Source organism: Corvus moneduloides, chromosome 1 (assembly GCF_009650955.1).
Source record: "Corvus moneduloides isolate bCorMon1 chromosome 1, bCorMon1.pri, whole genome shotgun sequence".
In the NCBI taxonomy this organism is placed as follows: domain Eukaryota; kingdom Metazoa; phylum Chordata; class Aves; order Passeriformes; family Corvidae; genus Corvus; species Corvus moneduloides.
In genome coordinates, this window is record NC_045476.1 from 10,653,985 (window position 1) to 10,673,620 (window position 19,636).

At 40.9% G+C, this 19,636-nt stretch overlaps 1 protein-coding gene across 1 annotated transcript in view; it reads right to left on the reverse strand.

Annotated features, from left to right (window-relative positions):
• ADARB2 (adenosine deaminase RNA specific B2 (inactive)) overlaps positions 1-19,636 on the reverse strand; it is a 308,071-nt gene that overhangs the window by 62,793 nt on the left and 225,642 nt on the right. The gene's annotated exons all lie outside the window — the stretch shown is intronic.

Here is a 19,636-nt window from a genome sequence, read left to right on the forward strand (position 1 = left end):
CCTAAACCAGCTCTGGTGCTCCTGAGAACACCACGACTTGGAATGATTCCCTGCTGCAATGTTTGGTATCTTTTCATTTACTTAATCTCTGCACTTTGTTTTGCACTGAGCCTCCCAAGCATACATTAGAGATAAGTCAGTGGAACACTCCTTGTGAGCATGACTTATTCCTAAAGTGCTTTGCAAGTCTGAACATAAAAAAGTAATATTCAAAGGATTTTTTTTTTCAGCCATATGATTTCCTGTAGGGAACCAAGCTGTAACTACAAATCCTTCTGGAAGCAGCTCCTCGGAGCTGGAGCTTACTCTGGGGTGCTGACAGAGACCTACTGGCATTCTGAAGTCTGGTTAGCCCCAAGTCATTGTGCCTTTGTTAGGAAAAGTACCAAACAACAAGTCCATTTTTACTTCTGGTGTTGGGATATGCTACCTGGGGGAGGTCCTGGTAAAACAGGCCCCCTTTAATTCACCTGGTTTCATTAAATGTGTTCATGGCACCCATGGAGGAGAGGCTGAGTCTGATAAAGAACTTCCCTCATCCTGGAATATCCATAGCCACGTGGAAAGAAGGAAATATATTTAAGAAGATCATATTCATGCTTTTCCTCTCCAAACTGTTAATGGTGATGAAAACATGTTGGTGAAAAACAGTATTTTAAATTGGGAGAACACACAGCTATTTTTCAGAGGAAAGCAGGTTCTAACTCACAAATATCAGTAATGTTACTGCCATTAAGTGCCTCTACAGGCTGTACACCATATGTTTCTACAGTTTGTTGTGGAAATTCAGCTTAATTTTAAAATATTATTATGGCAAGTATAAAAAAATCTAATTAAATAAAACATAACAACAATTAAGCAAACCCCTTTTCATAAAACCCAGAATATTTTCCTGTGTACAATCCTTGTAAGTGACTGCAATTTGCTCAAATACATAGAGGATAGGATTTCTTCAACACAATAATTTTTCTTTGTTTCGCTAAGCCTAAGGTACTGTTCTGGGAACAAATCATTTGCCCAAAACACAGTTTAATACGACACAGAATAAAATATGCTGTCTTGTTGCAGAAGAAGAAAAGAGTCATATGAAGCCTTTCTGAGAGATGCATGCAAAATTCCACACTAGAATTAGATGAAAACTAAGAAAAATTATCAAGAACAGTTTGACAGTTCCTAAATGGAATTTCACTTTCATTGCATTTAAACCTCTTCTAATCTAATTGTCCACAATCACCATGTGAGCGAGGTACTGCTCATACAGTGCTTCTGAAGGATGAATTTTGGGTCAATTCTCATTTGTCAAGCATCAAGGCACCCTTGTGATATAAACGCAATTATAGTCGCTTTACAGATGAATGAGTGAAGGCACTAAAAGGGTGAGGGACCGGTCCAGGGGAATAGCACGGAGCCGGGCACAGCCAGGTGTTCTGATTTCCTGATGCTCTGGTTAAGTGCTCAGTGCTGGAACACTGCCTGTCTTTCATAATATGAAAGTTTGTTTCTCAACTCGTTTTCCCTGCTGAAGAGTGACTTCATCCATAACAGAAAACTAAAGTGTATTTGCAGAACTGATATAACAGGGCCCCATATGGTGGACTGAAAATCTGATCAGCTTTATTTAGACTAGAAAGACGGGGGGGGGGGGGGGGGGGAGAAGTATCTCAATAAAAATATCTGCATCATAATTTAAAAAAGAATCAAATCATAAATTTCATCTGCTGCAGTACTGCAGTCCAATCCATGCCTGCATTTCTAGTGTACCCTCCAAATCTGCATCCCAGGGCATTTTGCGCTCATTAAGAGTTAATTAGCTCAGAGGCACATACAATTCCTAAAAGAATAATTTTAAAAATGCTAAACTGAACAAATAACTTTTAACTTTGGATTTAGAAATTCCCTATAGTCAGAGCTTTCTTTACTTCATTTGGCAGTAGGTTCCAAAGCCAGAGAGCAAAGAGACTCACTAAAGGCAAAATAACGACATGACTTCAGATAACATTTAAGGACGATAAGAAATTCAGCATTTGCTGATCTCAAGGAGTGACCTGGGATATTAAAGAACAGCAAATCCATTAAATATGAAGCCTCTTAGCTAGAATAAGTCAGGCGAACATTTTTTTGTCTTGAATCCATTGCCTAAAAGGATGCCAGTGAAACAAATGGAAGCAAAAGAGCAACACAGATGAATACATGTAGGATGCTGGAAAAACAACCAGGAAGAGTGTCAAATCTGAGAGGTCATTTCCAGGATATCACATTGCCCTGAATTTCCAAATGGATATTCCAAAGTAAAATGGAAAGGAGGAAAAGGAGTAGTTTATTTTTATCAGAGAAAAATAAGGAAGAGGTGCATGGCTCAGCCCCGTAAGAGATTTGATACCCTGAAGATTGATCCTTGTAGTGCAGCATTAATTTCAGAGCCTTGAATACTCTGGCCCTGTAAGTTGGCCCCGTGGCAGAGCTGGGTATGGCATTGGGTTCCTCACTTCTACCCATCCATGCAGCACCCTGCCTTCCCTCTAGCGCACACCAGAGCAGCTCTTTGGCTTGACCTAGTTCTGTAAAATGAAATCAGTGACAGCATTTCTGCCAAATATGGTTCATATTTGGAACCTTTAGACTGGTTCTCAATGCTTCTATGACACCTGAACTGGTTGCAAACATATCTAATGCACACAGGACAGATATGGTGGAGATAAGAGTTGCTACATTTACCCCTGCTCAGTTTAGAACCACAGATTTCATTCCAGATATTATCTAGATTTACTTTTAAACAATATTCCTAGACTACTAAAAGATACATATCCAGATGGTTATTCCTGAGGGGATATAAACCAGAAAAATCCGACTATTTATGGCTATTGTGAGTCTTGTTGAACTTTTAGGATCCAGGCTAGACCATATTATCTGCCATCAGAAGTAACTTATAAACCATATGTAAAAGGAACGGTTCTTTTCTTCTATCAAAACAATCTCAGAGAAAAGTTGTGTTTGGTGATACCACAGCTCCTACTGACAGATATGAGTGAAAATAAGAGTCTCCATCTGGAGTAAATACAAGAGCCAAATACATCTTGGCAGCTTCTGAACAGCTATCAGGCTGGTAGAAGAAAAAGGGAAAATTTCCGAAGATGAGGTAAAAATAAGAATAGAAACTTAGCTTGTGAAAGAGAAATTTAGTGCCATTAACAGACGTGCATGCAATTGCTCTGATCTTGTAATGGCAGAGAAATTGCAGCTTGGGGCAGGGAGACAGGGGTGAAAAAAAAAAGATATGGACAGTCAGAACTCTGAAAATTTTTTCCAATATACATGGGAGAATAAATGCTCAAATGCTGCTTGAGTACTGAACCTAGGAGGGACTTATGCTTAGGGGTTTAATCCCTTTGGAACGCTGGAGTCTGGTACAAGCCACCACTGAAGCCAGTGGAAGTATTCCTGACTCTTAGATGCTCCAGACAAGGCTCAAGTGGCAGGGATGGGAGCTCAAGCATGCCCATACCCTGGCCAGGCAGGGTGAACTCAGTCACTCTGGCTTTGGGTGGATGTTGGGAGTAAAAAACACAACTCTGGGAAAGAACTGACCTTCAAGGTGCTGAGTTCTTTTAAAATCCTCTGCTTTGATTTGCCTGCTATCAAAATCTTTTCATGGGTCCTCACATATATACTTCTGTATAAAAAGTAATTGTGTCAGAGACATGTTACAGTGGGGATTCACACGTGCTGAAGCAGAGACAAATGTCAGTCTTGTGAATACAGTGAGTGATACAAGTAAGGCAAAGAAGACTGCTGGACCCCCATCCAGCAAATCTGCCCTTGGTTGCACTCTAACCTTGAACACTGACTAAATGCCCACTATATCTGATGGAAGCAAGTTTCTTGCTCAGGCAGCTGGCAGAAGAAAGAAAACATAATGCTAAATTGTTCACGGAGAGATCCTGCAGTACTTAATGAGCTGTATTTTAACATATACAAGGAGTCCGGAAAAATGAAAAATAGACGTCATTACTATTAAAACTGCACTGTGTTGTCTGAAGTATTCATCTGTCCTTGATTACTATATCAAATTACTTGTGTTATTCACAAAGGAAAATCAAACTTTAGATCACACCATTACAGAACCAAAAACTTTTAGGGATTTCTTTGCACTGATATTTCAAATGGTATAAATAATTAAATGTGTTCAAGTTTGCAATGGGAGTCTTCAGGGTAAAACTGACATTCAACAGGAATAGTAAGGATATTAAAATCAATAGATTATAAAGGAGAAAGCCTTTAGTAAACATTTTCTATTGAAATCCTGTCTTAGGGTTTATAGGGTTGAAATATCAAAAGGGTTAGATTTGCATATGGATGGGAAGAAATATTCTACTATACAGATATCACTAAGGGCCCTGTTTTTGCTGTCTCCCAAGTTATTTTATTTCCAGAATCTCACTGACATTTGGGGGCTAAATGTTGAACACGATGAATGGGGATCAGGTTGAATTAAGTTCACAACTCTCTTCACAGATGAAAGGAGATGCACACCTAGTTCTTTTCACTGCCCGAGAGGGAAACAGGCACTCATTGACAGTAAGAGTTTGTTTTTCCTGCAGGGAACTCTTGCTGTCTAAATGGAAGGGGAGGAAAACACAACACAGTGAAGATCAATCCTGAGGAGCTGCTCCTGGTCAGACTGTATAGCAAATCGCTGCACAACACATTTGTTCCCCAGGCTTGTAAATAAGTTTGCTGTAGTTAGTTGGAGATTCATTGATAAGTGGTTGTACCCTCAAGTCAATGAATTAGTCAGGCTCTTCCCAGGTACTACATCATCTTCAAGATGCAGCCTTGAGAAGAGAAATAGCTGAGGGTTGTGGGTTGTCCTCCATCATCAGTCTTCTGGCACCAATTTAGTGCCAGGGGCTCCCCCAGCACGGTGGAGAGGGCTGAACACAGACCTAAAGGAATGGAGAGGCAGGATGACCTGTGGAAGGAAGGAAGGAAGGCAGCTGGTCACAGGCAGGGGGCTGCAAGCTGCGCTTATTCCTTGCCCTCCTTGCTGGTGGCCTTGGTGCTAACCACTTGCTTTGCCATGAATCCTCCTTATCCAGAGGTAAAAAGGGACGATTTTTACCCACCTTTCAGGGAAACCATGAGTCAAATGGCACTGTCTGTGATGAGGCTCTCCAAGCAGAGTCATGCAAGGACTTCTGCAGACAGACTGGAGGCTGCAGCCCACAGCCCATCATAACTCAGCCTTCCTTCAACATGTGCAGGCATTTGCAAAGTATTGCTCAAAGAACAAGGCAATGCCAGGGAATTCATCGTGGTTCTTTCCTTGAGATGTGCAGTAATTATTTCTCTCTGATCATAACTCCTACAGTATTGATCATTATGTCTGGTTCTGGCTTACCCCTCAGGGTCAGCGTATATGGGCTTTGTTTTGTCTTAGATGGCTGTGGTTTTATTTTGTCTGGCTGTATGTTTCATTTTAGCTGAACGTACTCATATATTCTGTGTACATCCTGATTCAGAGAGCTCTTCTCAGTCATGCTTCTTACAGGGGGATGGGGCATGTGCTGCACAGGCTGCATGTGGCAGCAGCTGGGTACACATTTCCACACTGAGCTTTTAATGAAAACTCCAATAACGCACTTCTGACGCTAAATATCCTCACAGTTTTCTTACCAAGATTGATGAGGAAGATCAACTGGTCCTATTGATTCAGTCAAAAGAATCACTTTCACCACCCTCCCCCATCTGTTCATAGTCCTATTGCAAATGTTTTAGCTACATATGACGCTGAGCTACCTCAATGAATTCCTTATTTCTGTGATCATCAAATGTCCCAAATTTTCTCTTCCCTTATGATGGCTCCTCACTGGCTTAGCTGACCTCAGTTGACTTGGCCAGCTTGTCCAGACTGGTCTCAGAGCGATTATTGCAGTCTACTTCCCTCTCCTCCCTCACCCTGGCTGGAGGCTGATTGCTCTGCTAATTTCCCATGCCCCACAAAACATATTTGCCTCCACGCTGCTGATTCTATCATTAGTGATCATTTACTAAATATCAGCACTGTGCTGGCTGCTGTGTGAGGCAGACTTTGAACACAGGCCCTGTGTGGCACACAGAAGAATGACAAAATGCCCCAAAAGACCCAAAAATGGGAGTAAAAAAAAAATTCCTTCTCTCACCCAATTTTCTTTTGTGCCTCACAGTAAACTTAAGGCTTTATGAAAGTGATAGCACTGCCTGGGTTGGAGTTGGGAGGATACAGAATGCATGGAGAAATTAAGATCAGAAAAAGGTGGAATGGGAGAATTGGTTAAGGCCCATCTTTGGTAATTCTTGGCATTAGGTTTCCAATGACTTCTTTAGGTTTTAGATTTGACCCTATTTTAATGAACGGGAGGTCTACTAAAAATCATGTAATCGGATTTTGATGAATTGTTCACACACCCAGCATATGCTCCAGCAATGCTTAAGGCTGCAGTGGGTTTCTCACTTATTATGTTTCTTGAGTGGCTAAATACCAGTGAAAGTCCTCCACTGCATCTGAAACTTTTTTACTGGGGACCACAAAAGTCTCCTGATAAAATTTGTTTTAAATATTTTCAGTGGAATCTTTAGCAGTAACTGGTAAAGAGCTACTGTGCCAAGGTTTACAGAGATTTTTCTTAAAATGTTGAATTTTTACACACAAATATCAAGTTTGAAATGCGGGTAAGACACCCCAAGTTTTATTAGGGCATCTGGGGGGGGGACAGGAAACCAAAAACTATGGTGTAAGTTCTTCCATAATGAAAAAGTTTCTGAATTTGTACCTGAGTACTACTATGGGATCCTGTAAATGAGATTAATCAGTGTTAAATATCTCAAAAGAAATGTGTAGCCACAGCAGGAAGTACAAAGATCAAAGTGAAATTTATTCTACAAGCTCAGTGAAAAAAATTGGTCTGTTTTCTCAATATATCCCTTGACTACAGGGAATCAATCAAACAATATAATGTATCTTTTTATTTGTTTCAGAAACCCCTGGAGTGACTGAAAGGAAACAGAACACATAAAATAAGCATACTATTGAAAAAGGAAACGCTGTCAAATCCAAATGCTTCAGCTCCTCCAAAAAGTGAGGTTTTCTATTTAGTAGGAAAACATTTTGCATGTAGGTTTAATTAGAATCTTTAAATTCACATTAGTGTGCTAATGTTAGGATGCTAACGTATGGGCCCCTCTATTTGAGGTTGATTCATTGCTATCTTCATTCATCTTGCTCTAAAGAGATGCTACCAATAGGTAGCATTTCAATGAATTTAGAGGAAACAAGCTTTTCCACTGACATGAATAGCAGTCCCCTAAAGGAGGCTGTGCTAGGTTGCCAGCTTTGCTCCTGCATACAGCTCTGGTAATGAAGAATGTCCACACCAATTTTTCAGAATCATTCCTGAAGTCGATACTGCACCTGCTAACAAACACCAGAAAGGAGTGGTTGTTTGTTTGCCTTTTTTCTTTTCTTTTACTGATCATTAATCCAAAAGCCTTCTTCCTAGAGAGACACACATAAGGTTGGCTGCAAGTGCTGAATAATTCAAAAAATGAAGTAGTGTTCACTTTGAAGCCTTGTGCCTGCTTTAGGACAAGCCTCAGGTGTCAAGCTGTTGTACACTACAGATATTAAGTTAGCACCAATGGGTTTTCTTTAACTAGATAAAAGCTCTATAAAGCCACCAGTGTCTAGGAATGGCTAACTCTATAAAAATGCTTTTATGGTCTCTATAAAAAACTAGGTTTTAGATTCATCTGAGTTGCCTCTCTTTAATAAAATCAATCCTTTATCTGAGAAATGTCTTTTCAGTTTTCAGTTTCCTTGCTTTATCTTGCTGAGGTGCATTAAAATGAATATCATTTGGAAACTGATGGTAGCAAAGCCTTTGTCACATACAATTCTCTTGGCTGTTCGAGGTCCACTCTCTTGCCAAAGCCTAACCAGTTAGCAGCTCTTGGGTAAATGCTCAAAGCAGGGAGAGAACAGTGCTTGCTCAAATCCCTTGAGCATCACTTTGAAAATCTACGCCTGTGTGTTTATGGCTCTCATTAATGGTCTGCGCTATTAAGCAGCCTTTCCCATCACACATGTGCTTTGTTAGATAAAGCTGGGAGCAGCCAGTGTCCAAAACAAATTTAATCTATTCTGAACTGCTGATCCCAGCAAGGCACGGCACGACTCAACTTTCTGAATCACTGCAGAGCAAGGCATGTAATACTTTGTGTGGCAATTACTATACAGACATCGGATTTTTCCCTTTCTTGTTGTTAAAGATCTTGCTGTCATTTGCTGTAATGATTCTCGAAATCTGGCTGTAACCTTGCTAATAACCTTTCCCTTGGCTGAGAGGGGTGGTAAGGGAAACTACATTTCTTGTTATCTCATCCTTCTCTGGGCTTCTTCTCGAATGTGTAATTAGCAGGGATAGTTCTCATCATCCATGGTGGCTTTGTGCTAGGAGAGGCAGAACCATTGTTTCACCTGAATCCCAATTGCCACTCAGGCACCCACAGAGCCACTTGGGACTGGTGTGTGCCTGGTGTCGGAGCTAAAACAGCCGTTCCCTGATTTGCTGTCCCTTACTGGATAAACACAAGTAATTAACGTAACATCTCTGAAATTAACAGGGTGGATTTTTTTTTTTTTTTGATACCTGGCAAGATCATGCATGTGAAGCTAAAAAATCAGTATTACTTTTAGCCCATGTCCTAAGCCCCAAATATCGCTGTCCTATCACCTTCCCCTCCATCTCCACTCAAGAAACTCCTAACCAAATGTTCACACCTAAAACTTGAGAATGTCAATTTTAAACCTTGTGACAGCACTCTAGGGCAAAACTTGTTGCCTCAGCAGACTCGCCTTTAAACAAGAACCCAGGGTCAGGATAATAAGGCCATGAGACTGTGGAGGGCTATGTGGGCTGTCCTCCACAGGATGACCTTCCCTTGAGACCATTCCTGTGAGAGAGGTGTAAAATATCTGCCTACAGTTAAGTGCAATGTCACAGCTTTCAGTTATAGCTCAGATTTCTTACAGCAAATAAAATCTTTTAGAAAAATTCCTCATCATGGGAAAGTTGTTTTAAGTGATTTATTCTCAGTGGGCAGTAAAATAAGAACTTTTTGCGAAGAAAAGAAATAAATGGATAAACCCAGTAATTAAATTAAAAATTATTATTTCTATTTATTTACGTACTTACAGAAAAATATCAAAGCAATTTACCTACAAATTGACCAAACCCTATAAAATTTATGTAAGATATGTAAATATATTTATTCCCATAAATTCTTCATTAAATTGAGAGACAACCTGCTCCAATATTTTGCTCAGGTAAGTCAGTGTCAAAGACAAGAAATAAAATGTACAATTCTTCCTTTACAGAAAAAAAAGAAAAAGGCTAATACAAATATGAATACATTTCTTTTACCAGCACACTGTACTTGAGGAAGGATACCTCAAAGTATCTCTAAGGGGTCTGGCATTACACATCTGGGCTCCTTTTCACAGCTGTGGGTTAAAAAAAATCTCCTGAAATTCAGACAGCAATTTCAGAGAGAAAAGAGGAATACCCAGCTTCATATCCAGCTTCATACCCAGCTCTCAGAATATATAAAACTGTCTCACCAATCTGTGTTTCTAAGGTAATCGCTGGTTGTTAGCTCACTTGTTAAGCTGCACTAACCTAAAGGGCGCTCCAATAAATTACTTTCAGCATGTTTCTGTCTCCTGCTCTGCTCACAGGGATCCTCAGCCAGGAGGAGCTGGCACACAAGCCTTGTGCTACCCTTTTCAGTCTATGAAACTGTCCTGCCAAAAAATGGGCAAGGGGGATGTAGAACACAAGGGATACACAAAATTCTTGCACTCAAGAACTGATTAATATGGACAGCAAGGTAAAATGTTCTGCTTGGAATTCCTGAAAATGATAAAAGAAAAAAAATGAAGGATTTCAAGGCTGTCTGCTATTGCACCTTTGTCTTCCTGTCTTTCTTCTTCCCTTCTCCGCCTGTGATTGTTGTTTAACCATTTTCTTCACTTCTTCTGTCGAGTGCATCTGTACTTTGCCTCACAGAAGCGTTGTATAGGTGGTCTGGAAACCCAGACAAACTATTATACAAATCGAAGGCTGTCCAGTTTCTGATAACACCAAAACTAATTTATTTTTTGTTTATACTCCACTACCCTTGACAAAGCTTCCTCTAGAGATTTCTATCTCCATCCTTACTGCCTTCTAACTGTTTGTCATTTTTTTTGCTTTGCAACTGACAAAAGAAAAAAAAAAACACCCTGACATCAACCTTGGAAGAGGTACTGAGTACAGAAGTTTTTTTTTTTCAGATGTGATAAAATCTTGCCTAAAACCATGTCCAACCTTTTCAGCAGAAAGTCCAGATGGCTTTGCAGCCTGTACAACAGACTTTATTCACTGATGCTTCTCTAAGTGTCAGCAGGGTGTTGTCTTCCAGAACCAGTAAATGTGCAATGAAAGGCAGCTCTGAGGGGAGAAATAAACACAAACAAAAAATCCTCTCACTTAAATCCCCCTGCCTCCTCCCAAAAATCAAATTAATCCGAGAATTTCTACACACATCTGACTGAAAATTCCCTCTGGGTAGAGAAAGGCTTTGCAAACAACTGGAGGTGTAAGGGATGGGGTCGTGATTCAGGCGGCTCCGGGGTGAGCAGTGATTTACATTCTCACTGCTGGCCTGGTCACCCTTGCCTGCATTGCAAGTATTTCATCTACGGGATCAGGACCCTTCCTTAGTCTGTATAGAAGTTTCAAACTGCAACGCCTCATAATGCTTTTTTTGCTGTGGTCAAATTAGCACAAGGAAGCATTTATGGGTCTGAATGGCAGGCAGGGAAGGGGGTAGGTGAAGGCTCAGGGCTGTGCAATGAGTTTCTGCCCCTGTGCCTGGATCCCCTGCAGCCTGATAATGCCAAGCATGCCATCAGCCTCAATTTCCAGTCTGTAAAATGGGAACGCTTTCAGGAAGTCATGAAACTGACTTCTTTGATGCAGGTGAGAGTCAAAGTATTGTTTTACTTCAGTTTATGGCCCAGCTCTGTCCTGCCCACCCTTCCACTCTGCATAGCACCTAGCTTTAGATGTAGGTGATAGGGGAGGACGAGCAGAAAAGCAGCTCTGCCACAGCCTGCACCGTGGCCTTGCCACACTGGCCGTGTGGCCTTGCCAAGCCCTCAGAGCAGCTGGATCCTGCACTCAGCAACGCGAGCACAGAAGGTGTCTACACCAGGAGAAGAACTGCCAGTACTTGGTACCACTTCTGAGTCCTCCGAGGGAATCAGGAAGAATTAAAAGCTCCAACCAGAAGCTCATGCAGCTATTGTCACTTTACCCACCACCTGTGTGGTCTGGTTAACACTGCAGCCACTTCACTGGTATTCCTGATTCTGTCAGAATTGTATGGATTTGTGGGTGGCAGCAATCTTGCTTCATGTCTGAGCAGAGTTCATCCCAACACAGGCATGTTCCAGCGCACCTTGGTATGACTGTAAGGCAAATAATAAGTGATAGCAAAAGTAGGGGAATTCTTAGAAGAAAAAAGAAAAAAAAAAAAAAAGGAAAAGAAAAGAAAAAAAAAAAGGAAAAGAAAAGAAAAAAAAAAAGGAAAAGAAAAGAAAAAACCCAGTGTACAAAAAGCCTTCCAGCATGTCTCAAGTTTTGTTTCTCGTTGACACACTATTCTTGTTCTGAGCTGACAGCTGCAGTCCAGCCTTTGTCAGGTAATTAATCTGGGTGGCTCATTTCCACAGGTGAGTAGCAGGTTGGCGCAGTCTCTTCTAGCAGTGGTTTGTGGGTTTGGTTTTTTTTCTCTTTTTCAGAACAGTGTGGGTATGAAAGCGTGCAGGTATGTGTGTATGAGTATGGCACACAACACACTGACCTGGTGTCATAGGTTAGCAAGCATAGTCCCGGAAGGGACGTCCTTGCTAAGGGGTGCTTACAGTTTCCTCTGGGAACTGATAGAACCTATCAGCTGGCCAGTTTGAATATGGACAATTCTCTAAGCCACTTAAAGTTGTGATCACCTCTGTGATCCACATTTAAGAATAGGCAAACTCCCCCTCCAAGCTCTCTCTCGTTTCCAGCGCTGGCACAGGCGGCTGCAGGCCCCGAGTGGGGGCCAGCGGGCCCGGCCAGGCCCTGCTTGGGCCAGGCCGGGCCGGGCCACGGCCATCCTGAAGCCATGGACCTGTTCCAGCTGTGGAACCCCCCCACTGCCTTGCCGTGGGCAGCCGGAGCGGCTCGGCTCTCCCCCCTCTCCACTGCGATAAGAAAAATTCAACATTCCAGCTGCAAAGCTGCAAGGCCGAGGTGAGATTAACCCTTTTTATTGCTGTGAAGAGCTGAAAACCTGAAGGAAGAGAGAGAGGAGATGCTTAAAGCTGAAATTCTTTTGTGAAGCTATGATATATCAGAGTATCCTGTTGTAATTTCATGAAGATATGGGGGGTGGAGTGTTCAACTCGTGAGCAGAAGCACCTGCGCTGAGATAGGCAGATGCTGACGCAGCTGTAATTTCATGAGAAGTTTGGACAGGGAGAGATGAACCAGATGAGGACTTTTGCTCCAAACGGGAAAGGAGAAAACCTCAGTCCGTAGAGATGAACCAGATGAGGACTTTTGCTCCAAATGGGAAAGGAGAAAACCTCAGTTCCTAGAGATGCTCCCAGAGATAGTCCTAAAGATGAAGATGATGAAGACCCTTTGCTCCAAATGGGAAAGGAGAAAACCTCAGTTCCTAGAGATGTTCCCAGAGATAGTCCTAAAGATGAAGATGATGAAGACCCTTTGCTCCCAGGGAAGGAGAAGGGCCTCTGTTTTTGTTTCTGAACGGCTCAACCTTAAAATTGTACCCCAAAAAACTTCAAGAGTGGACCCTCGAAAGCAGTTGCGGGAAAAGCTGCAAGTCGGGGGAAAGGACTCACACGCAGGCAGAGAGACTCCTCTTCCTAAATGGACTGAACAATATTTGGAAGTGGGCGGCTGTCTCGTTGTGATAATGTTTTCATAGCATGAGCAAGAAGAGACTTCTCTTTCTATATGGACTGAACAAGGTTATTATGGAAGTGGTAAACAGACTGAACATCTTAAGGGTTGTCTTTTCACATTGTCAGTGGGAGAAGGGAGGAAGGTGGGGGGAGGAGGAGAGTTCTGAAGGTGGTATAATTTTTTTTTTCCTCTTTTAGGTCTGTTAATAAACTTCTTTATATTCTTTCAAGTTTGGTGCCTGTTTTGCATTTCTCCTAATTCTTATCTCACAGCAGATAAACAGTAATGAGTATTTTGGACCAAACCACTACACCTGGCCAGTCATTTGCTCCTTTCTCACTGCAGAGCTATATGCTGCAGGTCTAACGCCTGTGCTTTGCAAGGTGAATGGAAGGAAACCTCAGACAGGAATTTAAAAGCATCAGACTTGCTCTCATTGATTATAACTGACAAAACATCAAAAACCCCTGGGTTTCTTTGCAAGCTTGAGCACTGCTGGTCTGACTCACACAACAACTTCTGTCTGTTTAGAAATGAAAGTGATTAAAAATAAGAAAAAGACACCTTGAGAGACAGAGAGAAAAGCTGTATCTCTTGGCAGGAAAATGGTGATTGATCTACAGCACTTTAACATTTGGTTATTTGTGAAGTAATGCAGTAATAATATATAAGCACATTTTCTTTTTTGCAATACAGACAGTGCACTGCAAGGTCACTGAGCGTGATTATAGGTCCAGTATCAGTACCAAAATATCCTTTCACTGAAGCCTTCAAGCCCCCCCTGAGTTTCACAGAGCCACCTTCTTCTGTTTCGTGGTTTCTCACCACTTCCACATTGTGCCCCAAGATATCTATCTTGACAAATGGTTGGGTAATACACGGCTGGGCAACACAATTGTATCTCAGTCTCTGTCCCCCATGGCTAGCAGAGGCTTTCTCTATTTCTTCTTCCTTACATTTCTTCTCCCCTATACTTCTTCCTTGTTCTTATAATCCAGCGTGTTCTTAAAACCTAACCTGTATATTAGTCTGTTTTAGCTGCGCAACCCTCTGTTTCCATGGGCAATCAAGAGATGGTTCAATTCAGACTGTGATATGAAAGGATGCAATTTATGTCACAGATTTTTGTCTCCTTGAATAGTAATACAAACAGCATGGTGAACTGTAGCACGTCTCTGTCAAGGATAACAAGCTTCAGTCCAGGGGGACAGAGTGCCCTGACGGAAAGCAGTGCAATGATCTCTAGGGAGAAGGCTAAGCTGGGACTAGCTTATTAGGAGAGGTGGATTTAGGAAACTGAGCATTCTTCACCTTTCCTTGAACGTTTGGGGTTGTTATTTCTAGGTGTACATTCATGAGGTACCCTCATTTCCAGTGGTCAGTCCACAGAGTCATGCAAGACCCCTGAGTGGTGGCTGTATTTTGGTCATCTCTTCCCATAAGAGATGATTTCTCCCACTGCCTGTATGGAGAGCCCTGATCTACTGGCTCAGCAGCAGATTAAATTGGTTGCCTACCCCTTCAGTTTGAGTGCTGCCGTAATAGTGAATAGGTACCAGTAGTAAGAGATCAGAATAAAGTGATTTCCTCGCGCCCGGAAATGGAATAAAATCACCTCACCTAAGCAGCATTTACCTCTACATTCATCACATCACCATGCTTTTGTAGTGAAATGTTCAGATCCTATTGCAATGTCCTAGATATTAATTTTCATTGCCAATTACAGGAGTCCTGTGTACTTAACACTGTCCTTGGAACACAGTAAAAATATGTTTCAGCAGCTAATGAAATTATCACAGACCCTCTGACCTGGAAAACAAACAGAAAAAGAAAGGCTTACCCTTTCTGGCTAAAATGATGTGGTGCAGCTGTATTTTGTCACATACTTTATATATATGTGCATATATATATATATATGTATATATGCATATGTCATGCCAAATTGTAGATTGCCATTTTATATATATTAAGGTGGTTAAGGAGGCTTTTTATAGATGACATTTCCATCACATCTCAGCAAATGTTTTGCTAAAATCTATGCCATGTATCATGTATTTTATAGTTTCTTTAGCACATATAGGGTTTAACTGTTGGCAGACTAACACCAGCTTCTAACAGAGATATAGCAGTGTTAACATTTTTTGTCTGTCCGAATTTTTACATCTCAGACTTCATTATTTGTATTTTGTCCTAAATATTTTTTGTCTATCTAGAACTGAAAAATCCCCACGGAACAAACCCTCATTGAAAAGAAGTTTTTCAAGGCAAGGATGATGGCAAATGTCTCATGGTACAACCAGGAGACTTGAGGGAAATTACTGTAATTGCAAAATGTATTGTCTTACCACAGAAAATTACACAATTAGTAAGAAGAGGGTGAGCTACATTCATTTTCATGTGGCAAGCCCAATTGTACATGGCTGAGATTGCCATCCAACATGCTTTAATTTTAGTGGTAAAGCACTTGTAAAACCAACTTTTAAATCCACCATCACTGATAATTTCAGAATTTTCTTTTTCTTTCCCCCTCCCTCAAAGCCTTTCTGCTGGACTGAAGAAAGTTACTGAAGTCATGTTACTAAGGAAAGAATTCAGAATTTGAGCCAAACTTTGGAGAAATCTAGAGACTTTTACCTTTGCTTAAGCAGGCTTTGGTTTAGACTTTCTGTGTCTTTAAAAACACTTCTGCTGTTTTATGAGTTCAGCTTTTTATGCAAAGCTTTTAAAAATTTTTCTTGTGCATTTAATTTCAGTTTACAGCTTTAGAAATTTGGAATAGCTAGTGGTTATCAGTGATGCCTACCAATACATTTTTTCAGGCCAACTAGCATTGATAAATACCTGTAGCATGTCTTTTGCTAATTAGTACTACTTCTCAAAATCCCAATGACTAAAAATCAGTGACTCAGAACTTACTGCAGGGGATTGCAAGTAGCAACTCTCAATTACAGATTGCAGAGAGACTAGAAACCACCATATGAAATGAGGGGTGGGGTCTTGAAACAGAGTCACTCAAGAAGAAAAGACTTCACAAATGTCTTGAAAAAAGCAAGAGGAGATGACGGCCAACAGTCCCTGTCCCCTACCTTTCCTCACAGATTTTTTCCTTCTTCCTCATGCACTACTTGCTTGTTTACCATATTTTTCCTCTTCAGCTTCTCACTGCTTCTTCTGAATAACACTGATGCTCTTTACAAAGGTTTATCTTGTTACCACACACAAGCTCCTTCCCCTCTTCCCCTTCAGATGTGTTTTTTCATTTCTTTTTTCTCCTGCTACCACTTTTAGTCTGCTTGGAGTAGAGGAGGATCTTGAGCACTACAGGTACATGGCACAAGGGAATGAGAGGGGAATACTATGATGCTGGAACTGGGTGGCACAACCTGGTGTTGGACAGAGCTGCTACACACGGAGCTAAGGATGACACTCAGATACACACTGGAGAATGTGATCATTCCTGTAATCAGCCATGAGACATTTCCAAACAGATGAATATCATGGGTATCGTTGGTCCTCACAGGAGGTCTACCTGTTAGCAAGCCCTGGATTTGGATCAGGTACTGGATAAGGAGGGACAGCATATAATAGGAATTAAGCTAATTTCCTTCAGTGACTTTTCAGCTTTACCCCAATTTCAGAGCCAGCTCACAGTTCCTCACCACCACCCACTGATGCAGTAAGAGAGCAGAAAAATAGACCAGCAGCAGGAAAGTCCTTGGCTCTTTTTTTTTTCATGCTAGAGAAAGCTGGCTAGAAACTAGGAAATCACTGCTTTGTAGTTTACGTAAATTGCAAAATTCTGTCCTAAATCCTCCCTGTCATGCTATTTGTGGGACATAAAGAAAAAATTTCAACCATATCTCAAAATTAATAAGAATGAAAAGCTCTGAAGTGCAAGATAAGTGATGTGTATGTGGGTTAAATAGATGGATGGAAGCAAAGGGGCTTTTTTTGGTGAGAAATGCTGCAAAAAAGTATCTAAGACTGCACAACTTTACCAATTTAACTGTGTTTTTAGCTTCCTAAGACCATCCTTCTACTTTGCCCAGAGGAGTGCTTAGCTGATCAGCAGAAGGGACTGCTCTACCAACTCCAGAGTGAATCAAGATGCTCAGATTCTCAGTATGGACATACCGATTGCATAGGCAGACGGGTAACACGAGTTTGGCAGTGGCTGGGAAATGGCCCAGCTCTGCTGCATGGATCCTCTTGGATCTGTAGGCACATCCCACCCCGTAGGCACTGCTCTCCTACCCCTTCCCACAGATCTGGGCATGCACCGAGGCTGGGTGAGGGCAAAGCAGCCAGGTGTCACCTCTGGCAGGGCCAGCGTTTCCAGTGCCTCCCAGCAAGCCATACATCATCAAATATTGACACGGTTCCACCAGACTGCCACTCCTGACATTTGATGTATAGCTTGAGGTGCTCTTGCTTTAATTCTAAAGAGTCAATGAGGGATTGAAGGAAATGTATTTGTCCTGTGAAGGTGCAGTGGGACATGCCACGGAGGCCAGGGAGGAACTACAGGGCAGCCAAATTCTTACCAGCTCTTTCCTTGGCATCACCCAGTTAAGAGGACGAAGGCCAGGATTTTAGTCAGCGAGTGAATTCTGCTGCCTGCCCTCCAACATTTAAAATATTTATCATGTTAAGTATCAACTTTGAGAATATTGCGTTCATTTAAGCTTTTCACGTTCCAATGATTTTTTATTATTTCCATCGACCAAAATAAATGAAGAAAATGTTTCAGACTATATATGAAAGCATGTAAAAATCAGTAACTGGATTTTGAAAGATCTAGAATGTCTTGAATACATTCATTTTTCAAACATTTTTCTCTGATCTTTAAATAGCTTTTCTTGGAGCATAACATTTTTTTTGAAAAGTCAAATACAGAGCATTAAGGGTATAATTACCATTTTAATTATAACTCAATCATCCTATCTACTTTGCATAGAAATTACAGCTTTTATGTCAGGATTTTGGGTACTCACAAACATTCAGGAGTAATTAATGCTAGAGATTTTCACTGTATATGAACTTTACTTTGTAGCACTTATTTCAACTGGGCTTCATCCAGAATGTGTAAATATATTGGATTTTGTATTCATGATTTCCAAGCAAAAAATCTTTCTCCACAAATACCTGTAAAGCTAAGACAAAAAAATCAAAACTTGACAATCTTGAAAACTAAATGTATTTGTCTCCCTCTTCAAATGTGATCAATTCATGTAAATATGGCCAGAGGAAATTCAAGTGACAGAAATGAAAAAATTCCTTCTAATCACTCTCTGACTAGATTCAAGGAACATTTCTGATAATTTTACAAATATTTTTGGAAGGTTTTTAAAATTCAAAATTTTATTTCCAGACACCTCTAACATCTATTTTTCCTGTTTGAGATTTTATTTAAAATAAATGTTTTAAAAGACTTATTTTAGAAAATGAATTTACCATACAAATTTGCCTGTTGTATTCCTTTGCATTTACAAGCATATATATGGGTGCAGGTGCACATATGAAATTCAGCAAAATCAATTACAACAAAGCTGCTTTTCATACGGTTAACACCATGATATCAGATTCAACCTACTTCTCCCTTTCAGTGTCAAAACAGAAAATAAAGTATTTTATGGCTATAAATACAAGGAAATAAAATGATCCTCCATTTACAAATGGGCACTGTTTCTTACTTTACTGACTTTTTGTCCATTCCACACATCACAAAAGACTATTCTGTACTTTTGTATCATCCTCCACATGTTTTGTTTTGCAGTGTGCTGGAGCAGCAGATTCCTTTTTTTCTTTCCTTTAAAAGCATGATAAAGCCATACAAATTTTACAGAGGAGTCTCACAGAACATGTCCTCTGTCTTTGTTTGGACATTAATGCCATCACGACTCTTTATCATTTCTTGGCTCCAGCATTTTTGGGGAGAAAAAGGACTATTCTCACAACAACAAAGCTCTGGCTCAAGCCGCAGTGCTTCACCCCCCAGAAGTCGCTGTCTTTGTGTAGTGCATTGGGCTCTTCTGCACGTGGAATTGCTTTTGCCTTCAGTGAAAGCTTTGCATGAAAGCCCAGGCCAAATCAAACTCGTCGTCTGGGAAATGCTGCGGGATCTGGAGGGAAGATTCATGATGCTTATTATCAGCCGGCACTTAAGACAGATGTCTCACACTCTCAGTTGTGAAGCTACGAGTAGGTTACATCTGAAATGCCTGTGATTAAAGCACTTATGCCAAATCACACTGGGCATTCTGCATATATATGTGTAAATAGCCCTAACGTTTTTGATGGATGAATGAAAAATATTTTATTATACCCATCAACACCATAAAGTGAAGGTGAATAGGTTTCACACTTGGACTGTTCCGTGTTCTCGACAGTTTTGCAAACAGCCCTCTCAATCTCTCTCTCCGTCCCTAATCTTTGCCAGATAAAACTAGGATCCTGAAGTAATTTTAATAGCAGTATCTGAAAATAAAATAAAAAGAGAGGGGATGTGAAATGGGAGGCAGAAAATAGATTTTATCAGAATCATCCAGCTGGCCTGACTTGGTGTTGACCTGCACCTTGTATAG